This window comes from Pristis pectinata, chromosome 38, assembly GCF_009764475.1.
Source record: "Pristis pectinata isolate sPriPec2 chromosome 38, sPriPec2.1.pri, whole genome shotgun sequence".
NCBI classification, from domain to species: Eukaryota; Metazoa; Chordata; class Chondrichthyes; order Rhinopristiformes; family Pristidae; genus Pristis; species Pristis pectinata.
Genome location: NC_067441.1, coordinates 4,168,095 through 4,186,395, shown reverse-complemented (window position 1 = coordinate 4,186,395; position 18,301 = coordinate 4,168,095). Strand labels below are relative to the sequence as shown.

At 38.7% G+C, this 18,301-nt stretch overlaps 1 protein-coding gene across 3 annotated transcripts in view; it reads right to left on the bottom strand.

Annotated features, from left to right (window-relative positions):
* Positions 1-18,301, bottom strand: part of LOC127586941 (ADP-ribose glycohydrolase MACROD1-like) — a 734,082-nt gene that overhangs the window by 689,574 nt on the left and 26,207 nt on the right. The gene's annotated exons all lie outside the window — the stretch shown is intronic.

Genomic DNA, 18,301 nt, shown 5'->3' with positions numbered 1-18,301 from the left:
CAGATTCCAGCATCTGCAGAATCTCTTGTGTGGACCATTTCCAACACCTTTCTCCCCTTTCTTGATCTCTCTGTCTCAATATCAGGAAACAAATTATCCACTGACATTTACTACAAACCCACTCAGTCCACAGCTACCTAGAATACACTTCTTTTGACACTATCCGTTGTAAGGACACCATTCCTTTCTCAGTTTCTCCATCTCTGCTGCATGTTCTAGAGATGAGGCCTTCCACTCCTGGGCATCTGAGATGTTCAGGAAATAGGGCTTCCCCCACCCCCACACTGTGGTTGATGGAGCCCTCTCCGCATCTCCTCCATTTCCCCTACTGTTCTCATGCCACCTACCCCCAGACAGAACAGAGATAGAGTTCCCTTCATCCTTACCTTTCACTGCACAAGCCCAGCACCTCATTCTTCAACATGTCCATCAGCTACAACGTGATCCCACCAACAATCACATCTTCCCCTCCCCATCCCTTTCTGCTTTTCACAGGGACCACTCCCTGATCCATTCATCCTTCCCCATCCATCCCTCTCCCTCCCCAGGCACTTTCCCCTTCAACCATAGGTAATGTAACATCTGGCCCTACACCTCTTCCCTCACCACCATCCAGGGACCCAAACAGCCATACCAGGTGAGGCAGAGATTCACATGCCCCTCCTCCAACTTTGTTTATTGCATTCAGTGCTCTTGATGTGGCCTCGTCAACATCAGTGAGACCAAGCACAGACTAGGCCACTGCTTTGCTGAGCACCTGCACTTTGTCTGCCATGGCCACCTGGAGCTCCTGGTTGCAAGCCATTTTAACTCCCCTCCTCATTCCCACAATGACCTGTTGGTCCTCGGCCTCCTCCACTGCCAGGGTGAAGCCAAACTCAAACTAGAGGAGCAGTACCTCATAGTCTATAACCCAATGGCATGAACAATGAATTCAGTTAAATTGCTCCCCCCTGTCCCTTTCTCTCTCTTCCTAGTCTACACACACCCAACAACCCCCACCAACCCAGATCACCCTGTTTCTTTCTCCTCCTCCTCCACCTACTCCATCGAGCCATCACCCACATATTCTTCCCACTGGGTCCCCTCCCCTCACTGTTCCCCTCTGCCCATCCCACCTCCATTACTTGGTTCTATGCTCCACCTTCCTTTCCTATCAGGTTCCATCATCTACAGCTCTTTGTTGCCTCCACCTATCATCTCCCAGCCTCTATCACTATTTCCACTCTTCCTTCTGCCAATCACCCCTTCTCACTTGGATCCACCTATCACTTGCCAGCATTTGTCCTACGCCTTCCTCTCACCAATACAGGTTATCTCTCCTCAACTCTTTCAATCCAGATGAAGGGTCTCCACCCAAACGTCGACTGCCTATTTCCCTCTACAAATGCTGTCTGAGGCCACGAGTTCTTCCAGAAGTTTCTTTCTTGTGTTATATTGCAAACCCAATTCTGCATCTAATTTTTTTAGACACTATACCTGTAGTAAAACCTACAATTTCTGTACTAATGTGTAACAACAAAGAAAAATAATAGGCTTTCTGTTTAATAAAAATAATGCTCATTGCTGAAGAATTTCTCAAACCCAAACCCTCATAGCCACCTTGCTGTCATCTTGTATTTCCATTTCAACAGTGGCCTTCCTGAAAGCCAAGCACTATTGTAAAAAAGCCAGTGGCTGCTAAAACATGTGAAAATCTGCCTCAGTTGATCCCTGGAATTTATTCAGAATTCAAAAACCCATGAGATCAGTGAGTACAATTCTCACTTCAAAGGAATGCTTAAATAAATGGAGTACTTCAATAGGCTTTTGCTGAAGTTCCCATCCTCTGACGGATTAGTTGTGGAAACCTAAATGAAACCTCTTATTTTATCTCAAGCCTACATCATCGAAAATGAGTGCTTAAGGAATGTATATCTACAGCTGGCTCTATGTATACAGGACAAAGCCCCACAAATAATTTGAAGAGGAAATAGGGATGTGCTTCTTGGTCTGTACATAATTTGAAATTGTATTCACACACAACAGCACTTCTGAGAGAGAACTAAATTTAAAGAAGTCTGCAAAGCCTTTCAGACATGGGACGACTTCTTACCTGTGCGAAATTTAAAAAACAAAGATAATACATAAATTTAATTATTCGTCAACAATTATGCTCTGGAATCCATTCTATCTTGGAGGCAGCATTTTCATAGCATAAGTTATGCCGCAACACCAGAACCCCCAATGGCTTCCCAAAGATTTTTGACCTCCCTTTCTATGCTTCCAAATCACCCCCACTACAACCACTGGATGTTCTTCTGAAGTACCACCTTAATTTCAAACATAAGTTTTGAGTTGCGAGAAAAGGAGGGTTATAACATACAAGTTATCTATCTAATGGAACAGTCACTGGTGCAGTAATAGGGAAGAGCATTGCTTGGAGATCTTACTGAAATCCAGACATCATTATAAAAGAGCCAGTATCTGTTGAGAATGCCATCAAAATCGCTCTCAGGGCATTATTTCAGTCTAAGTGGAGTGAAAATATTCCTAGTGGCATGGTTAAATTGTTGCCTGCAGAGACACATGCTGTTAGGTATACCATTTTGATCTGGCACTGTCTGTTTTGCAGAATGAACATAGCAATTTTGTGACCTGGCCATCTAGGGAGACTCCAAAGGATAGATAGTCATACTAAATTAAGAAAATTAATAGATCAGCTGAGACAGATTTTCACATCTCTCAGCAGTCACTAGCTCTTTTACAAAGGTGTTTATGTTTCAAGAAGGCCACTATTTAAATGCAAATACAAAATCTCTGAGCAACACTCTTCCCTAATACTGCACCTATTCTCCTCTACTGAATAACCAGCATGAATATTCCAACCTTCTGTCCCTCTCAACTCAAATGTGATGATGTCTAAAAACAGGGTGGTGCATCAATGGAAATTTCTTGGGCTCCAGTGAGAGTAATTTGGAAATAATGATGAGGAAGATTTAAAAATCCCTGAGGAAGCTACTAGGATCGCAGTAATGATCCCAGAGATCTGGTAGAGAATGGTATCAGAAAGTCTGGAGGTAGCTCTAAAATCTGGGAATGGGAACTTGTGGACAAAATAGAGGATTTCAGCAGGATTGGGAAAAAAGCTTTCACAAGTGTGATACCTGCCCAATACCTTACAATTCAATATCAGAAGCAGACCAATTAAAACTGCATTTATTTGCAATTCTTAACACTGTCTCCTCTACTCAGCGTGCTTCTTCAATTTCTATGCTTCTAAGTCTGCCTCTCCTTGTTTTTTTTCAGTTTTTGTGCATTTTTAAGCATCTTCTATTGTAATGTTGATATGATACAAAGTGCTGAAGAGATATAGAGATATTGTAAAAGATTTACTGTTTCTGAATTACTTAGACTGAAAATGGTTTCATCTCCCTGACAGAATCAGAACCACAGATTGCTTACGGCACAGGTTGTAAGAAGATCCATTTCCACCCCCCCCCCCCCCCCCAACAACCCTTTCTAAAATCTCTTCTAATTCTTTTCTTTCTGTCAGGATATTGTCCACATTTGATATGTGGGAGTAATTTAAAGGCCAGCTGGTCAGAATTCAGGACCAACATGTTCCAGTGAGGAAGAAAGACAAGGATCGCAAGGTTCAGGAACCTAGGATGACAAGAGATATTGCAAATTTAGTCAATGGAGGAGCAAAAGCACCATGGTGGGTGGCTCATTTCCCACCTGGAATAAATGTATGCACAATATTTTAGATGTTAGGCACTTACTATATGTTGTAAGACTTGTGCAGTGTGATACAGTTCATGCCATGTTCTTTGGGTTCTCGCTGTTATGGACCTTGCTGTATGGAAATAGGTTGGTGCATTTACCTTCAATTTTAAAACTACTTTATTGAGATTAAAATATTTTGGAAGGTACAAAGAAACCTGACAAATAAATGCAAAAGTTATACTTTCTGTTCAGAAAGCAAGTTTGATTTTTACTTTATCAAAGATACAACAGGATACAGATCAGTTGGAAAATTGGATGGAGAAATGGCAGATGATTTTAATCTGGACGAGTGTTAGGTGACGCATTTTGGGAGGTCAAATGCAGGAGGGAACTATACAGTAAATGGCAGGGCCCTTGAATGTACAGGATGATTTTGAGGTTCCCTGAAAATGGCAACAGGTGGTAAAGAAGGTATAGAGTATGCTCGCCTTTATTGGTCGGGGCACTGAGTATAAGAGCCAGGAAGTCATGTTGCAGCTTTACAAAACTTTGGTTAGGCTGCACTTGGAGTATTCTGTGCAATTCTGGTCACCCCATTACAGGAAGGACGTGAAGGCTTTGGAAAGGGTGCAGAAGAAATTTATCAGGTTGCTGTCTGGATTAGAGGGTATGAGCTGTATGGTATGGTTGGACAAATTTGGGTTGTTTTTTCTGGAGCATCGGAGGTTGAGAGGAGACCTATCAGTTTATAAAATTATGAGAGGCATGGATAGCATAGGTAGTCAGAGTCTTTTTCCCAGTGGAAAGGTCAAATACTAGAGGACATAGATTTCAGGTGAGAGAGGGAAAGTTTAATGGAGATTTACAAAGCAAGTTTTTTGTTTATGCAGACAGTGGTGGGTGCCTGGAATGCAATGCGAGGGGAGGTGGTGGAATCAGATATGATAGTAACGTTTAAGAGGCATCTAGACAGGTGCAGGAACAGACATGGATTGGAAATATAGACCATGTGCAGGCAGATGTGCAGTTTAAATTGGCATTGCGGTTGACAGACATTGTGGGCTGAAGGGTATTTTTCCTGCGCTATACTGTTCTATGTTTCTATATTCCTTTTCTATGATACATTACCAGCTTTCTTTTGAACACTATAATTAAATCTGCCTCCACTAGAACTCTGACAGTGCATTCCAGCCCCTATTGACTCCCTGCTTAAGAAATTTATCTTCATGTCACTTTTAGTTCTTTTTGCCAATCACCTTTATTCTCTCTCCCATGCTTCTTGCCCCTTCCAATAATGGGAACCGTTTCTCTCTATCTACTGTCTACATCAGATTCACTTGAAACCTCCTCTGTTCCAAGCAGGAAAAAAACAACTTCTCCAGTCAATTAGCATAGCTGAAGTTCCTCATCCCTAGAATAATTTTAGTTAGTCTCTTATGTACCTTGTTAAAGCCTTTTCATCTTTTTAAAGTAAAAAGCTGACAAAGAGTCTTCAACCTGAAATGTTAACTCTGTTTCCCTTTCTACCATTGCTGCCTGACCTGCTTAGTGTTTCTAGCATTTTCTGTTTTTACATCTTTTTAAAAGTGTGGCACCCAGAATGGGACAATACTCCAGTTGTGGCTAAAACAGTTCTTTATACTCAATCCTTACTTTTAAAATTAAAATCAATTTTTAACATTTTTTTAAAAGTCCTAACTGAACCACATGAAGTATCAGTCATCTACTAATTTAATTGCCTCTCAGAGTTATTAAGTTCTTATTCTGGTCCAATTGCTGGAATTATTGTCAACGTCAAACAATTTGATTTACCTCCCAGAAACACAAGGCTTTGAAATGATCAATTTGCCACTTGCAGTAAATATTTTACTTTTCCTTTGAGTGTATCTGCATTCGTTATAAAGCATCTCAGCTCCCCCAAGAAATTTGTTATTTTTTTGGTAATGATAAAAAAGGCATCAAATTAATTTTCAAACTCAAATAAAAATAAGCATTTACTTATTATTCATTTTATGATGTTTTCCCAACTGCCAAAAGTCAGCAATTCACACTACAACTGAAAGTTCAACAAATTCTAGAGAGCAAAATGTTAAAGAGGCACTTTCTAAATAGATCGTAATTGTCAGAATAGTTATATTGTCTTACCAGTGCCTTCAATATAACTGCAGATATAGGCCTGTTAAAGTCCACCACACACATTGTTAAAGAGTGGTGGGGGTCCAATAAATCCTGAATGACACCGGAAGAGGGAACTTTGTTGTGATGTGCTGAAGCTGAACACACTCTCAGTTCATTGTGCAAAACTCACTGCATCATTTTTTTAATTAAAAGAGCATTAAATACAATGAAATCTGCACTTAGTCTTTCAGCCCCTTCAATAGCCATCACATCGTTAACCAGCTGTATAGCATTAGCCCTGTCATGCCAATTGTTTTGCAACAACCTTTTCCTCAAATCCAACCATTTGAACCCACCTCATAGGACTTTAGGTCCAAGGTCCCTTGAACTTTTAATCCTTCAGTTTGCCATTGGCATAGTTTTTTTTTAACAACTTAGCTCAACAACTAAAAGAGGAGGTCTATATGACATGAATCTGATTTTTTGATGACTTTGAAGAAGAAATTACTTTTATTATAGACTTCCATGATAGTGGTAGTTACTAAAATACCATCACATCTGTCTCTTTTATCTAAAGTTTCTTTTTCTTTCTTTCTTCAATAGTTTTAGCAATTCCCAATTTAGTTTTCAGAGTGGGAACATCCTCAACAATGAAAGCTACAAAAGAATTAATTGCTTCCCCTACTTTCAGTCACATGAAGCACTCACTCACTTAACTTTCCCTTCCGTATAAATGAATTAGAAATTCTAGTGCCTGTTCAAATAAATCACAAATCCAGAACTTTCAACTTAGTACTTTCTTTACAATTAGATCAAGGGTTAAACTCTCTTGGAATCAGAGACAGGAATGTTGGTTAAGAAACCGATGAAGCAAAACAAATCAGAGATTAAATTTCAAGTTACAATGTGAACTAAGGACATTCAATGCATCATCAGCGTAAAATGCTTTCTGATCTCAGAAGTACTATGATGATTCATTCAGCTAAGTGAACTTTGAAGCTGATGATCAAACAAATATATTAAAAGATAAATCATACATTCAGAAATTCTTTGTTCCCTATGACTGAATGTAATTCTTTTTGTAAAACAAATATAAAATTTATGTATTGATGTTGGCAAACTGGTAGTTATGGTCCCTAATGGACCAATTCTCAATTTCAATTACACCACTGGGAAAATCAGATATTTCCTCTCAGATTGTGAAAAATGTAAGGATCTTAAGGAAGAGTGATTTTTATCCATCAATCCACATTGGGTTATCTTGCACTTTCCAACTAAGCAGAAGAAGAATTAAACTCTCATTCATCAGACAAATAATTCTATTTTATATGATTTTCCTCCCAGATTCTGTATTTCTCTTTTCTTTGCATTTGTCGAAAGGTCAAGATAATTACACTTGAAAATTACCCTTTGAACCAGTGCAATTCACTCAGGAAGATTTTGAGGTCACAAATTTGTTTCAGAAACAATTCAATGTTTTTATCTTGACAACTACTTATAATTATTTTAAATTCATTTTTGGGATATGGGCATCAGTGATAAGGTTAGCATTTTTTGGCCAACTCTAATTACCTTTGACAAGGTCATGGTAAGGTGCCTTCTTAAATCTGGTGAATAATCTCCCTCAGTGCTATTGGGAAAGTTCCAGCATCAGGACCCAGCATGATGAAGTGATGATGACTTACCTCGAAGTTAGGATGGCCATGGAGTCATACAGCACAGAAGCAGGCCCTTTGTCCCTCCATGTCCATGCCATCTATTGTAACTATCCACACTAATCCTATTTACCTGCATATGGACTGTAGCCTTCTGTACCTTGGTGATTCTTATCTGGATGCTTCTTAAACTCTGAGAAAGTATTTGCTTCCACTACTCCTCAGGCAGTACATTCCAGACCCCAACCATCTTCTGAGTGAAAAAATTCCCCTTAGATCCCCTCTAAACTTCCTACCTCTTACTTTAAACCTATGCCCTCATGCTTTAGATAATCCCACAATGGGAAAAAAGATTTTTACTATCTACCTTATCTATTCCTCTCATAATCTTATATGAATCTATCAGGTCATCCTTAGTCTCCTCTGCTCCTGGAAAAACAAAGCCAACCTATCCAATCTCTCCATATAACAGAAATGCTACAATCCAGACATCATCTTGATGAATCTCCTCCATGCCCTCTCCAATGCAATCACATCCTGCTGACAGTGCAGTGACCAGACCCATATTTCCTATGGTGACTTCAACCTGAATGGAGTGACTTAGAGTGGAGTTTAAGAGTTGGTGGTGTTCCCATGCACCAATTCTGGATAGCAGAGGCAATGGGTTTGGGAAGTGATTTCAAAGGAGCCTCTTACTAGGTGCAGCAACATATCCTGTAGCTAACAAACATTGTGAATGTGGTGCACTGGTAGAGGATGTGGTGCAGTCAAGCATAGCTGTGGTGTCAAGCTTCTTGAGTTGTTGGGCTACACTCATTCAGGCAAGTGGTGAGTATTCTACCACACTCCTGGTGTGCTTTGTAGATGGTGGAAAGGGCTTTGGGGAGTTTGGGCCTGGGTCATTTGCCACAGAAAATCTAGTTTCTGACCTGCTTTTGTAGCCACAGTATTAATGTGGCTGGTACAATTAAGAGTTACCCAGGAAAGTTAATGCTGGGGACTGAGTAATGGTAATGCAATTGAATATCAAGAACAGATGGCTAAATGCTTTATTGTTGAAGGTAGTCAATACCTGACATTTACGGAGCAGGAACATTAATTGTTCTTTCCATCATGCAGGCTGTAGCAGTAGTTTTTACAAATGCTTATTGCCCTTCATGATATTGTGTCTCCTGGGTCCTTCTGAGTGTTTTGGGTTAAATTTGCTGGGAGACCAAGTTCTTACAGTGGTTGCCAGATGTAACTGTGTTTTGCTTCATTTCAACTCTAATGTTCTTAATTGCTGCCAACTTTTTTGCACCTAGTTACTTTACAGTCAGGGCAGTGGTATGGTCCTCCTGCAGGACGTGGGAGATCAGGGAAAATTCCAGTGTTCCTGGTGATTACACCTGTGGGAAGTGCAGCCAGCTGCAGCTCCTGACTGACCACATTAAGGAACTGGAGCTGGACTGGACACACTCAGGATCATCCAGGATGCTGAGAGCATCATAGATAGCAGTTATAGTGAGGTGGTCACACCTAAGGTGCAGGCTGCAGGTAGTTGGGTGACCACCAGGAAAGGTAAAGGGAGTAGGCATACATTGCTGGGTTACCTTGTGGCCATTCCACTCAGTAACAGCTATATCTCTTTAGATGCTGTTGGGAAGGATGACCTTTCAAAGGGTAGCAGCAGCAGCCAGGTCTGTGGCACCATGACCAGCTCTGAGTCTCAGCAAAAAAAAGGGCAGGAGATGGATTTGCCAAGCAAGGTTAAGGAAAATCCCAAGAGATCCTATAGGTATATCAAGAGTAAAAGGGTGGCTAGAGAGAGGTTATGTCTCCTTAAAAGATCAGCATGGCCATCTTTGTGTGGAGCCACAGGAAATGGGTGAGATTTTTAATGAATATTTCTCATCAGATTTTACTGTGGAGAAGATTATGGAAGCTGAGGAATTGAGACAAATGGGTTGTGATGACTTGGACCATTTACGATTTAACAAAGATGAGGTATTAGCAGTCCTAAACCACATTACAGTGGATAAGTCCCCAGGGCCTGACCAAGTGCATCCTCGGACCTTGTGGGAAGCTAAGGAAAAAATTGCAGAGGCCCTTGCAGAAATATTTGCATCACCTTCAGCCACAGGTGAAATTCAGGAAGACTGGAGAGTGGCTAATCTTGTACCGTTATCTAAGAAGGGCAGCAAAGACAAGCCAGGGAACTACAAGACTACAGAGCCTAACATTAGTGGTGGGTATGTTACTGAAGGGGATTCTGAGGGACAGGATCTCTCAGCATTTGGATAGACGAGAACTAATTAGGGATAGTCTGCACAGTTTTGTGTGTGGAAAATCTCACAAATCTGTAAGAGTTTTTTGAGGAGGTTGAAGAGGAGACTTTAGCAAGGCCTTTAACAAGGTTACGCAATGAAGGCTAGTCTAGAAGGTTAAATCAATCACATGGAATCCAGGGAGAGTTAGCTAAGTGGATACATAATTGGCTTGATGGTAGGAAGCAGAGGATGATAGTAGAAGATTGTTTATTGGACTAGAGGCCTGTGACTAGTGGTGTGCCACAGTGATCAGTGCTGGACCCACTATTGTTCATCATTTATATAAATAAGTTGGATGAGAATAAACAAGGCATGGTTAGTAAGTTTGCAGATGACACTAAAGTAGATGGACAGTAAAGAAGGTTATCAAAATTACAAGGGGATCTTGATCAACTTGATAAGTGGGCCGAAGAATGGCAAAGTATTCAATCCAGGTAAGTGTGAGACGCATTTTAGAAAATCAAGCCAGGGAAGGACTAACAGTGAGCAGTAGGACCCTGGGGAGTATTGTAGAACAGAGTATTGAAGAACAAAGGGACCTTGGAGCACAAGTACATAGTTTCCTGAAGGTGGCGTCACAGGTAGACAGGTTTGTAAAGAAGGTATTTGGCACACTGGCCTACATCAGTCAGGGCACTGGGTATAGGAGTTCGGATGTTATGCTGCAGTTGCACAAGGCATTGGCGAGGCCACACCTGGAGTATTTTGTATAGTTTTGGTTACTCTGCTATTGGAAAGATGTCATTCAGCTGGAAAGAGTGCAAAGAAGATTCACGAGAATGTTGCCAGAACTCAAGGGCCTGAGTTACAGGGAGAGGTTGGGCACACTAGGACTTTATTCATTGGAGTGTAGGAGACTGAGGGGTAACTTTAATGAGATGTATAAAATCATGAGGGGCATAGATAGGGTGAATGCATAGTCTTTTTCCCAGGGAAAGGGAATCCAAAACTGGAGGGCATCAGTTTAAGGTGAGAAGGGAAAGATTTAAAAGGGACCTGAGGGGCAATTTCTTCATGTAGAGGGTGATGCATATGTGGAACGAGCTGCTTGTTGAAGTGGTTGAAACAGAAACAACAATAACATTTAAAAGACACTTGGACAGGTACATGGATAGGAAGGGTTTAGAAGGGTATGGGCCAAACACAGGCAAATGGGACTAACTTAGATGGGCATCTTGGTCCACATGGAGGAGTTGAGCCGAAGGGCCTGTTTCGTGCTCTATTATTCTATGACTACAATCAACTGAAATCCACACGTCTGGTCAGTTTCTGTTTCTGATGGGTAGGCTAATATGCTAATATTTGATCAATTTCCTCTAACATGTAATCTACTGAATTCATAATTTACAGGAAAGTAACAAATTTACTCTCTAAATGATTTTCAGCTCTTGATGGTTAGAGTAAAGCTTCTTCATCGCTAATTACCAAGGATTCAGATGCTTGTTTTAGCTCAATGACCTCAATCACTGGTAAAACTAGTGACCTAATTTAATTTTGATCTTTGACTTAAAACCTAGTTTCCCTTTCCACATGGTCACTTCTCTACTCCACCACAAGCTATCTTCTAAAATCCAACAAGAAGTCTGAGGAGCTAAACAAAAAAATTGACATCCGAATCATCTGCTTTTGCCATTCCTTGCTTCCCCCTTTTTCTGCTGGAACAAAACTCCCCATGGTTGCCTAATGCTGAAGTCACAAGACCAGTTCTATCCCATCAGTTTTCTTGCTCTTTCCACACTTACCTTATCCATAAAGATGAACTTCTGTTGATTTGATCTGACTCTAACCAAACCACTGACAACTCAGCTTCTTTTCCGGGACCCAATAACAGCAGATATTATTAATTCTTTCCTCTCCTCAAGTATTGTTACCCTTACTTCAAATCTGCAATATTGCACTATTCATCAAACTACACTCCAGACCCCACTTGTCTTTGAAGGTTACTGCCCTATCTCCAATCTTTCTTTCCTATCCACCATCCTTGAATGTGTTCACACCTCTTCAGTCCGATCTTTTCCTTGTTTATTTCTGAATCTATCCAGTCCCAGTTTGTGTTTCACCATAGCACTGAAATTGCATTTCTCGATGTCACAAATATGACTCTGTCTATGGTAAATTACCACCTTATTCTTCTTGATTTATTTGCAGCTTTTGACAGGAAATAGCTTTCCACCCAACTCCAATTTCTCTCCTTCACTGTACAATTAGATAGTACTATTTTTGTTTGATTACACTATAGCAAATCATTAGATTTCATCCTCCCAATTCCACCCCATTGCCTACGGAGTTTAAGTGGGCAATGCAACAGAGATAATCCGCAAAATGGACAGTATATGGAGTCAGAAATTCATTTATTTGGAAGAAGTTACCATTGCTGGCACAGGACAGGTTCAAGTATCAAGGAAAAGAGGACACTTCTGGAAATTTGTGGGTGTGATATGATGCATACTAAAATTAATATTTTTCATTTATGCTTTGCTGTAAATGCAGCACAAAGCAGTGTTTTATGATGCCTTTCATAGTGCAGGCTTCAGAGACAAGCAAAATGGCAAGTATTAGTTCCCTGTGAAACTGTTGACTAAAGGTAAGTACAACAAAGCCCAATATACCAGAAACAAGGAGTTTGTAGAATTTCTCACTGAAATAGTACTGCAGAAGCCAATAGTAGTGCCCTTTCTACCAACGAGCTTGAGATCAGCTAACAAAAAACATTATGTGCATTGCGTCTGGGTCATTCCTTTTCTGAATAGAGCAACTACTCACCGCCCTAACTAGTTAAACATTCAGGGGTGCCTGACACATACATCCAGAACACTGTAAGCTTATTATTAATTCCAATCCTATTTGCAGACATATTACAGAAAGGAGAATAGTCTCAGTGGTTTAATGAAAACTCTTAGATCAAATGGAAAAATATATGACAATAGATATTTGTAAATATTCCCAGAGCTATCTGAGCAGATTTAAAAATATTCATCAGTATAAAGTCTGATGCCAAAGGCAATTCGAGACAGTTGGGAGAAAGTGAGTGAGAATCTAGGTAAGAATAATCATTTTTAAATTATTATTTTGAGTTGCACACACTTGTTTTCATATAAAAACTATATTAGAAAATTGTGGAAGGAGGTCAGAGGTATTCAGACATCTTGACTTATCTTTCAACACTTGCGTATGGAAGAAATGTGGATAAAGATTATTTCACATGATTTGTTCTTATCTGCAATGCAATGCCTTAAAAGGGTGGTAGAAACACTAACCCAGTGGGGAAAGTACAAATCTTGTGATGAAATGTTTTTCAGGGCCATGGAGAAAAAGCAAGGTTGTGGAACTAATTGGAGAGCTCAAACAAAGAGCTATTAAAAGTAAGATAAGTTGCATGGCCTTGTTCTGTGCAGAAAGATTTAATGATTCCATTGCTGCGGGTTTCCAAGAATGTAGTGGTATAATGAACATCAATGATCTTCAAATTATCAGTTACGTTCCAACAGTTCAACCATTTGTTAAGGCTATGCCATCATACACGTTGATCATTTTGTATTTATAAGTGTACGTATTCATAAGCAAAGCAGGAGGATGACCACAGCTCACTGTACATTGCAGAGGGCCAAAGATGCTTCTGCTCTTCTTTCAGAGGCACTGATCTGGGCCACTGTGTTTGTAAAAATGAAATTCTTTATTCCAAGTCATTTGTTTTCTGGTACCTGCCTATAATTTCCCCAAATGATGAGTGACACTAGATACCAATTATTATGTAATCACCTCACACTACATTTTCAAATGTGATGATATATGGCAGACCTTGCTATATTTTGCATTTCTAAAACCACTGCAAAAAAGTAGTGATGAGAATAGGATGGTTTGAATTTGTGAAGGACAGCATTTTTTTCAGATCAACAGTGCCAGCTGCTGGAATTTGGCAATATTGCCACAATTTGGAAAATAGTTTAAAACATTTCTGGAATTAATACATACAGTAAAAATAGGGCAATATTTCAAATAAAAAAGATTACAATAGTAATAAGAATAGAAAACAATATAAGATTTTTAGTGAGTGAAAATTTTTCAAGAATTGCATATGCTGGAAACCTGAAATAAAAACAGAAAAGCAGCATCTTTGGAATGAGAAACAGAGCTATCATTTCTGGTTGAAGACCCTTTGTCAGAACTGGGGAAAAAGAAAAAACAAGTTGGTTTTAGATTTTTTTTTGTAATTGGAGGTTAAGAAGGGCCTGATAAACAAGTATAATTTAGACTAGATGTTAAGGATAGAGAGCATATGATATACAAGTAAATAGTACTGAAATTTATTTTAAAAGATACCGAAGCAAGTTAATGTCAAGTGAGAACAAGAAAGCAACAAAAACTTAAGAAAGTTAAAAAAATCAATGAATAAAATTGCTGAAAAACAGGGCAAGCAGAATGCATTTCATCCCTTGAGTCTGCTACGCCATTCAATTAGATCACAGCTAATCTGCACTTCAAATACCGTCATATCTCTTCACAGACAATAATTTATTTATCAGTCTTGAAAGAGACAATTGTCACACCATTCACATGTTTATGAGGAGAGAGTTCCAGTTTGTTACCTTTTGAGTGAGAAAGGACAGAAGCATAGAGAGCATGCTGAAAAAACTAATTTGCAAGAAAGGTTGTTCAGTGAACAGCAATGGGAAAAGGCTGCAGGGAAATAGGTTCAGAATTGGAATAAAAAATAAACTCAGATGTTGAAATTCTGTCATAAAATTGATAATCCGGGGAAAAAAATAGCTTGATCTGTTGCAATCTGTCCTCATTTGCTTTTCAAAGTTAGGTACATCAAAATTGTGTAAATACTTTTTATACCAACATTTCAGAAGCTTCATTTCAAATCAATATGATTATAAATCCTGGGTTTCATGGAATCTAGGGTACTAGAGTTATGAGGTTAAGCTGCTCAGAAGAGAATCAGTGCATTCTGTAAAATAAATTGGAGCAAAGTGCAAGAAATGATCATCGTGGGTGTTGCTTTGGCAGAATTCCCAGTGAGCAGTTTTCCCAATCATTCTTTTGATCCTGTAGCTTGGAAAAAAGCAATATTAGCCTCGCAATTAAAATGGTCTGTATTTGCAATAAGAAAGGATCTAAAAAAATACTGACTGAGCCAGCATTTCTCATGAAACCCTTGACAAGCAATAACAGAATAATGAAACAAAAGATTTAGCAAAGGATTTGGGTTGTATGATGAATGTTACAAATGTCAGCAAAATTAATCCATAAATCATCACTGCTCATAATTTCCCCTTTTTGTGAGAGTACCAATCACATTTAATATATTATTTCTGTTCAAGGTAGCAGAGTTTCACAAAAATACCTTAATACTATTTATCAGTTTTAATCCTACCCTATAGAAAATATTGAAAATGATTGATTCCACATCTGAAATACAGAGAGAAGTCATTGTTTCACATGGAAGCCAATATTAGGTTGAATGAAATGCTTTCCATTTCAGTTACGCAGCATTTGCAGTTTTGTTGCCCATTCCAACTCTACACAATCCTGCCCACTATTCTTCGTCCATTTCTTTTTACCCTTGGTGCCTATTCTCATTAATCATATTTTAATATGCTATCTGAGAGGAGGAAATTATATGCCATTAAGCAAATACCTGCTGTCAAAATATATTATTAAAGTCTATAATTATGCAGAAAACAATTGAACACCTGGAAATTTTTCAGCTGATCAGGGACAGAAAGGATAGATTGTAAAGGGAAGTTCACGTCCTACAAACCTGACTGAATTTTTTGTAATGGACAGTCGAACATCTATTGATGTTACTTCTATAATTGTCTATAGGGATTTCATAAAATGTCTCATGAGAGACTATTACCTAAAGCTGAACATCATGAAACTGGATATACATTATTCACCTGATCAGGAAGCAGATACTCAAATTAGCAGGTTGTGATGAGGTCAACTGCTAAAATCTATGTTGGGGCTACAAATCTATCAATTCAATACCTCCTCTGCCTCAATATTTCTGTTTAGGAAAGGACACCATAATGAGGATTCAGAAGTAGAAATAAGACCTGACTTTTCCTTATGGAAATCAGAGACATTCAGATCAATGATACTGGCTACCCACTTTAGTTAAATCAGCAGATTTTTTTTCCCCTATTTGGTGTTGAGTTGGCTAATCTTGGATAACAGAGTGCTGCAATTCATTTCCATTAAAAAATGTCAAAGAAATTCATTTTTGTTTGCTGCTCTGTGATCCACTTCTCAGAAATACAAATGCATGAAAATGATCATTCAGCTCCTGTCAGATAGTCTCAGTACCTAATTTCACTCATGAAGAATGGCTCATTGACTAAGGTACCAGATAGCTGGTATCTTTGGAGCAATAAACCAATAGGAGTCAGTAGTTTCAAGAGAAGTGGATTGCAGGTGGAATAAAGTGAACAGACTGAAGGGTGAATATATTTTTCAGTTCACAAAGCAGTTTGATAATCAAAAGCAGAATATTCCTCGAACTAAATTTTTCATGAGGTAATTTTAAAAAATACTTTAAACCCTGATGAACATGTTTCAAAAGATTACGCTGAATTTGTGAAAATTAGTCAACACTGGAAGATCAGAACCTTTCATCTGCATTTGTATCCAACCTCCTGAATATAAATTGGAATTATACTTAATTCTTAAAATGTCATCAGAATTAAAAATGAATCAATCCCAGAATATTAAAGACCATATATATTTATCATAATTTAGATTTTAGTACTAAATTGCATTTAATATTTAATAATGAACATAACATATGAATATTTTTAATTCATTGTTTGCATTTGTCTTTATTTGCTGACTCTCCATTACTACCTTATAATCAATGAATGGAATCTGGAATGGATATGTTGAGTACAATCTTTGGATATTGACTTTAAGATGGTGATCATTTAAGATGGTGATCTTTTTAAGAAGTCTTGGCACGAAAATAACATATATTACTGGTGTGACAAAGGTAAAGAATCCCCTGAGAATGCATGCCCCACTTCCTCATCTCAATGGTGGAATGAGCAAGATCACCCAACCTGATATCCACTCACCGTTCTCTGCCCAGTTGCTACCTCAACATGTGCTCTCAGCAATCATTGGCAAGCCTGCCAAACTACGAAATGAGTTCCAGAAACTGATACCAAGCTCAGCAATCATCAACACATGGGGAAGGTCAGATGGCAATACACACTGTGCTACCCACCCCATTGCTGACTGTCCGACTTCTTTCTTATGCAGGTATCATTAATTTTCTAAATCATAATTTACTTCAAGCTCCACAGTACCTTCAATGGGAATCATGCCCAGTGTAGGTAAGAATTCTATTCATTCTGTCCTGCATCAGATCCTAACTTTCAGCCAAAATAATCAACAAATTAAGAATTTATGATGATAGCTGCCCGTGACTATTCTTAACTTTGTATGCCTTTATTACTTTTGCACAAGAGGAAGGACATTCATTACTATGAATAAAACTAACCAGCAGCCCACTTCCCACGAAGCAGCCAGCATTTTTGCTTCCATTAAGAACAGCCAATGTGTCAAAATAATCTTTCCATTAATTCTCTTAGTTTTACATTATGTTAAACAACCACTCCCACACTTCACGAAATATTATTTCTAACAGACTGTTGCATTAAGAGTAGAACTTTTAAACTGCTGTATCAAAACACATCAAGTTGCCAAATGTGTCCAAGTCAGCAACAAATCACATAAAATGCATTCCTTTCCATGCACTAAAGACATATGGAATTAAGAAACAGGTCAGAGCACCCAATATTCAATTTCTTAATTTTGTTCCCCACTTTTTGGCTAAAAATAAGAATTGTTATATTTCCCATTATATAGTTATACATACAACTCATAAATTCATTTTAATAATATTAAATTATTAACAAATTGACCTCAACAAGTTCACCTAAATGGTTCACTGTATTTGCATTCCAACCTCAGTTCCTTTACACGTTTGTCCCTGAATCCTCAACTAATTTAGAACGATGGTTTCAAATGCCCACTTTCCAAATCTTTGTATCTCCAATGCTGAACAACTGTCTACCTTTGACCCTTGATATCTTTGTTGCTAAAAAAAAAAATTCAGTTTCTCCTATTCATCTTGTTCTTCAAGCCCCGGTCTACACTGAAGCCCTATTCTTTCCTCATCTGAGGGTTCCGCAATCCAGTTGTGTAAAAAATCTCACCACACCTAGATCATGGGAAGAGGAAGATGCCTGTGAACACAGGGGATGGGAGGTTCAGCCCCCAGCAGCTATGCAAGAGACCATCAAGGAACCAGCTTCACCAGTGAGAGGATAATAAAATGACAATCCAGCCCATTAAAACCAACATGATGGTGAGCTTCAGCAATTTGGTCCTTGTGTGAGATATAACGTTTCAAGCCAAAGAAAGCTTAAATATGAGTTCTTAGCTATAGATTGTAAAGATAATTATTGTAACCTGTTAATGCTTCTATTTCAAGAAAAACAG